Source organism: Orbicella faveolata, unplaced genomic scaffold (genome assembly GCF_042242905.1).
Source record: "Orbicella faveolata isolate gen_17 unplaced genomic scaffold, um_ofav_v1 contig_34, whole genome shotgun sequence".
Classification (NCBI taxonomy): domain Eukaryota; kingdom Metazoa; phylum Cnidaria; class Anthozoa; order Scleractinia; family Merulinidae; genus Orbicella; species Orbicella faveolata.
In genome coordinates, this window is record NW_028301563.1 from 10404238 (window position 1) to 10411119 (window position 6882).

At 41.6% G+C, this 6882-nt stretch overlaps 1 pseudogene across 1 annotated transcript; it reads right to left on the minus strand.

Annotated features, from left to right (window-relative positions):
* Window positions 1-353: 353 nt before the first annotated feature.
* LOC110065692 (uncharacterized) lies at window positions 354-5983 on the minus strand (annotated as a pseudogene). The gene is made up of 3 exons (XR_016201246.1): window positions 5536-5983; window positions 3751-4725; window positions 354-2960 (listed from the first exon to the last, which is right to left on the minus strand). The product of XR_016201246.1 is annotated as an uncharacterized LOC110065692 (transcript).
* Between the last annotated feature and the right edge of the window lie 899 nt (window positions 5984-6882).

The following is a 6882-nucleotide window of genomic DNA, read 5'->3' on the forward strand; positions in this document are numbered from 1 at the left end:
AATATCTATCATGCTGATAATGGGAGTTATAAGACATTTAATTCTCATGCAAGAGACAAGTATGGTAGAAGCCATCCCTCAGGTACATGTGTACTATTAGAAGTACCATCCATTCAGAGCTTAGTACAATGTTTCCCGACTATACATTCACTCGGTGACGAACTCGGAGGAGTGCAGATTAGTACATATGAAATAACCCCAGTGAACAGTGTGAGAGAAGAACACAACTGCTCTTGTAAACAATGCTGTGCTCATGCTGTAGGGCTTTATATAATGTGTTACTCAGTGGGAAAGCCTTAAGTATAATAATTATACAATAATTATAAATTACCAAACGTGACAGTAAACATAAGTGACGTCACAACCAAATCAACTTTAGTAGGATTACAGTAGCTTTCACTTTCAACTATCGGTCGGTTTCATGATTTCTTTGAGACATGCATCTATTAGAATGTACATATTACATTACATGGCGTGTAAATTTGCGTGCACGGTAAAGACGCGCAGAAACAATTAGCGGGAACGCCCTCAAGGGGGGATCATCTAAATGTTACTGTCTTTAGCCGAAAATCCTCTGAATCAGAGTTGAAGTCCTATTGTTCAATAAGTGATCAATTTCATCGGCAATACTAAAAGAAGATTCGCTTGACAATACTTTACATTCGCAAAAAACATTTACTACAAAATTACTTACAATAGTATGATTGAAATGATAAAAATTTATTACCAAATATTAAAATTAAGTAATCATATTGAGTTGAATTTCTATACGAACATATGGCACTAACTGGCGTTCTAAAAAATATCTTGCTTGCATACATGTAAAGTTATGTAATTCATAGCACTAATATATCCCCCAATACCTTTCATATCTTCGCTTTTATCTAAGTCAAAAAGAACTCATTTCGACAACAATTATAGAAAAGAAACACTCTTTGGGCGCCTCTGATTCACATAAAACTCCGTACGTTTCATAATACAATGAGTAGACAGTTTGAGCATGGAAAAATAAAGGTTATTCAGTTGGGAGACAAATGCTGTCATCGGGAAACTTTCGTTGAAACAAGAGACTCTAGTTTCAGACTGCGAGTCTTTTTTACTTTTTGTTTTTAAATTGAATTGCAACAGGTGCAATTCTTACAATACTAATGCTACGTACAGTACTAACATTACTTACAAATTTATGAGTTTACAGCGCTTTGCATTACTTACTATACTATAAAATCTAAATATTACAGAGCTGGGGACCCGTTTCTCGACGGTCCCGAAAAGTTTTCGCACCCGTAAAGCTGTTGCAAGATATCAAACCTTAGGATTACAAAGCTGTTCTATGCACATGTCCTTAACATGAACAGGGGTTCCCTTCATACAATAAGTTTCAGGCGTATTCAACTCTCTCTCCTTAAATACCGATTCATTAAAAATGGCTTTGAGGGGCCAAAAAGCCTCCGTGCCTTTCGAGAAACGGGACCCAGCTGGTGATGATGCAGGAGAATTGACAAAATTGTTATTATCCCTACATTTGCTAGCAGCCGTTTTTTTTTTTTTTTTTTTCTTTTTTTTCCTAAGGTTCAGTTAGACGAGTGTTTAGTCATCGCGAACGTAAAAGGGCGGTATGGCGGTGGCCGAATAGGGAAGAAGGCGGGACAAGGGCGGTACGGCCGAGTAGGGAAGAAGGCGAGACGAGAAAAAAACCGTCTGTTTTTCTTTTCGCGCGTGCCGTGCCCGTGTCTCGTCCCATGCCCCTTTAGGCTTAGCGTCTCGCCTCATAACCCCTGCAATCAAGAGAAAAACAGACTGCCAGCAATCTAAAGCAGAGGAGTCTTTTCGTTAATTGACAAATTATTTTAGATATTTTATTTCATTTAATTGATATTTTCCAGATTGTACTTAGGAAATAATTTATTAATAAATTCGACCGCGAGTCTTATCATTCAATCAACAACCACCGCGAAAACTCGTCCCTGAGCTGAAAATGACCACATCGATATCAAATGAGAGCGATGTGTACACGCCATATGTTGCTAAGTAACTTCGAAAACTACCGAATCAAATTAATGAGCCCTTAACTGATAGTCGTTTCAAACTGGAATTGAAAATAAAAAAATCCTGTAACGAATTCAAGTTCTTGTTGCTAGTCAGATATAACTGTAATTTGTACAAGACCGTCATCATTCACATTACCACCAGTCACACCTGAACAACTACCACCACTGCAGTACGATCCTCCTCCCCCTCCTGCTTGGTTTGGATGGGTACCGCTTCCTCCCCCAGAATACCCTCCACCTCCACCTGATGCACCGTTATCCTCTGCACCCCCTCCCCCACCACCAAATCCTCCAACCGCGCCAGGGGAAGGCCCTCCGTTATTTCCACTGTTCATACCTCCCGCCTGGCCTCCAATCCAACCTTGAACACGTGACCATGGTGGTTTCCACCAGCTGTGTTACATTCACCTGGTTGTCCCCCAGTACCTCCCTTCCGAGCTTTGGATGACTCTTTTCCCACACTACTGGTGCCACTTGTTCCCGCCTGACCATCCACACCGTTATATCCACCAGAGGCACCTCCACCCCCTCCGGCTGCTAACAAAAGCATGTTACTTGTAGTGTAAACAAAACTGCCTCCACCTCCCCCTGTACCAGCATTGTCCTCTACAGACAGTCCTAGCTGAGCTGCTGTCTGGGTAGTCCTTCTTCCTCCTCTCACCTCCACTGAGTCTCCTCCTCTCTGTGCCACCACAATATTCAGCACTGTTCCTTTAGTCAGTCTGAACTTGCCCTCAATGTACGCACCCTTGCCGCCATAGTAAGTTCCCGGATTGTATCCATAGTTGTACGAGTGTGTTCCTCCCCGGGCTCCCCAGCCTTTGATGAGATAGCGAGCGCTTATAGGAACGGTGAATTTCTGAATGACGCCGACTCGTCCCTTTCCACCATTAGTTGTAAACTGAAAAGAACCTATTCGGAATAAATAAATGAAACGTTGGACGACATCGCCCTCGCGATTAATAATAAGACGAAATACAGTGATTGAGGTAGGTAATAAAACTAGATCTGCGTCCGAGCCCAACAAGCGCGGGAGCTTATCTCCGCTCACTGTTGCATGAAGAGGCTTGGACTATTTTATTCCCTGGTGGAATGCTAGTAAGCTCCAGTACATCACAGAATTATCCCTGCATTTTTTAAGCGTTGAGCTTAAATCAGTAAAATATTTTTAACTCGATAAATTTTTTGGAGAATAACTGGTAGGCAACTTTCTGATCTTAGTCTTGTCATAAGAAAATGGCCGCGCCAACTTTCATTATCAGGTGGTTCATTTGTGCTTGCAATAACTAAAAGTAAAAAGGTTAAACCAGAGCACAAAAGCCCTTGTTCTTTGTTAAAACCGTAAGAGACCGACAATATTAAAAAGGATGTTTAAAATCCCCCTCTCAGTGATCCTGGCTGCCACTGCTTGTTTTCCGTAAGACCGTTTTTGGTTACTGCATGCATGGAACAGGGTTCATAAGACTCGAAAAGCAGAGTACCAGCTCAGGTTCTCCCAAAATGTTTGGTCTCTGGTTTCACCATTTATTCCAAAATGAAATTGCATCGACATTCCTGAACAACGAAAAGCACTAAGAGCAGAGTGTCGAAAAACTGATTAAAACACATGACAACAACCATTCAAACCAGCCCTCTAAAAATCTTATTTCCAATGCACTCACTCACTCTGCATTTCATAGATTGAACAAGAAGTGAAATTTACCTTCAGTTGCGATCAAAATAGCAGTCTGGCTTGTAACGCCCAGCATGTTTTTTCCAATACAAGTGTATTCTCCTACGTCATCCAGGGTCACGTCACGCACTTCTAATCTTCCACCCCGACTTGTAAAGGGAGTGCTACTCTGTCTTAGCCACGTGACAGTCGGCTTGGGATTTCCGCCGACTAAACACTGAAACACAGCATTTTGTTTTAGTGTTATCGTTTGCTTCATTGGTGAGATAACCACCGTGGGAGGTGAAAAGGATTTTCCGGGTTCTGCCTTTGCACCAGGTGTCCCCCTGGGACCCGGGACTCCTATCCTTCCTTTTTCCCCTTTTGAACCCATTGGCCCCATTATTCCCTGTTTTCCCTTTGGACCAGATGTTCCCATAATTCTCTGTTTCCCCTTTGTACCTTTTGGACCCATGATGCCCTGTTTTCCCTTAGGACCCGGTGTCCCCTTAATTCCTTGCTCCCCGTTTGTACCTTTTGGTCCTATTATTCCTTGTTTTCCCTTTGGACCTGATGTTCCCATAATTCCCTGCTTCCCCTTTGGACCTGGTGGCCCCATAATTCCTTGTTCCCCCTTTCGACTTGGTGGCCCCGTAATTCCCTGTTCCCCCTTTGGACCCGGTGGTCCAATATTTCCTTGCTTCCCCTTTGGACCAGGTTACCCCAACATTCCCTGTCTTCCGTTTGGACCGGGTGGCCCCATAATTCCTTGCTTTCCATGCGAGCCAGGTTCTCCTCCGTCACCACGTGACCCTTTCCTTCCCGTGGCTCCACGCGATCCTCTTTTACCACGTGATCCCTTAGGACCCTGCATTCCAGGCGGTCCTTGCACGCAGATTTGTCGTTTAGGTGAACAGAATGATCGTGACGTCAGAGAGTTTAATGTCTTGTTTATTTCATTTCTGACTGACTCCATAGTAAGCTCGTCTGGTTTCGTGCTAGACCGGGGGGTTCTTCCAATATGACCTTATAACAGAGTAGAAGGAAAAATATCACTGATTGAGAAAAATTGATAATAAACACTTACCGACAACTGATCTGGCGTGTTTTATGTCTCCTGACCTTTGCAATATGCTGATTCATTCGGCTTTGGCTTTATACCAAAATCAATTAGATCGATCTCCCAATGTCTCTTTCACTTAAATCCCCAGCATGACAATTCAAATTTTTAATCACATTTCAAGAAGTATGATTTTGGATCCCTTTTCATTGAGCGATGGGAAAAAATTGCTTCAAAGTCTCTAGTGAGTGATACTTATTGAAATGTGATCCAGCCGTTTGATCGGCTGACCTTATTTCCACTTATGTCTGGCTTCCTAGCCAGACTGAGTGAATAAACTAGAAATGCAACGAATTACCAAATAAAATTACCACGGAGAAGATTATGAAACAAATTTCACATGTTCGTTCACTGCTCAAATATACGATAGCTAGTCTCATAGTACCATTATTCAGTCTAACCATTCAAATTCTTAGGAGTGATCAAGATGAAACTTCTCCTTAAAATATTAATACATTCTGGAGCACTCTGGTAATGAGAATATCGAGATAAATCAGATCGACGAAATGTCTTGTTGCGTATCCACCCAGAGAAATTTTCAGTTCTAGGAATTAAAAAGTCACAAACGAAATGAATGAGTTACTTTGAAACTTATTGTCAACATTTCTTTGTTTATAGAGGCAGAACGGGAACTTGAATCACAACAATAACTTCCTAGTGTGTCTTGCAAAGGTGAACCGTGATGGTAGAACAGCTCGATATAAAACACCGATTACCTTCTGTCTCATCTCTACTCTGTTTTATGATCCTGTGATCAAATTCTTCAACAGATTCGACTCTCTCAGGACGTTTGAAGCTTGCTGCATCGGTGAACACTTTGATCAGGTTCTGATTCTGCCGTGCGTCCGCCACAAGATCTTCAACATCGTGAACTCGCTGGTTTATGATCTCAACACGCACCAAGGCAGCGGCACAGATCAATAAAGATACTAACGACACTGGACAAACAAGCTTAGATGAACAGCTGTGGAAATCACGAGTATATGAGTGTTCTTGTTTCTCGGCCATGACAAAACACTGGCGTCGCACGATAATGCAGCGCTCCTCGTGGTGCGGTGTAAAGATACTCGTCAAGACGTGTATGAAATGTGACTCTCTTGTGTTTACAGCATCGTGGTCTAAATTAGCTCATAGTATTAGTAGACGACTGAAGCATTCACAACGCTTAGAAGGTCAAAAGTCATTTAAACAAAAAAGAAAGAAACGTCTCCTGTTCGAGCATATGAGAATTCAGCAGATGGCGAAGTCTACAATTTTCTTCAAGGTTTTTGGCTACATTTGGTAGCCTAAAATACATGTGATACATGTTTCAATTCAGTTTAATATGGAAGGTATTCAAACTTAAAACAAACAAACAAACAAACAAAAAAGAAACAAAAGATGCCCCTAGAAAAGGAAGTCAAGGGTTCCCCATGTGAAGACTCTCTTAAAAATGTACAATAAACTGAAATAAAAATTACAACTAAGATCCTTAGTTACATGTACAACTAAACATTTAAGTGCACTTTGAGCTTAGATCTAAACCGCTGAAGGTTATCAGCTTCCACTGTATCTCTTGGTAATTCATTCCATAAGTTAACAATCCTAATGGAGACAATCAAGTCTGGCGGGTTGATATCACGTTCGTACGGATGATTAGTTCTCGTAAACCAAGTTGCTCGGCCTAAATCCAGCCGGGGAGCTTATTCGCAGGCTATAAGAGTTTTAAGGAGACATCTATTCAAGAACAAGGATTGTCTTCATTTAGGGAAAAATATCACAACTTCAGCTACTTTCGCCTCATGCCGCAAACAGAAAAAACTGAATCATCAGTAAATCCTTCATCATCGATGTTATTGCTAGAATTAAGCTTTTTAAAGTATAAATTTTCTTAGTGAGACGTTTAGACACATAAAAGAGGGCACGAACCTGGTTCGAAAATAGCTGAGCGCCGCAATTTGCTCTCGAAGCGTTCAACGGCTGATCTTCTAAAGGCTTTCGATACGCTAAACGCATGCAACGCTTCGATATTAACGACTGGTGAATTAAATTTAGATGCAGGTGGTATTAATGAGTGACTGCTA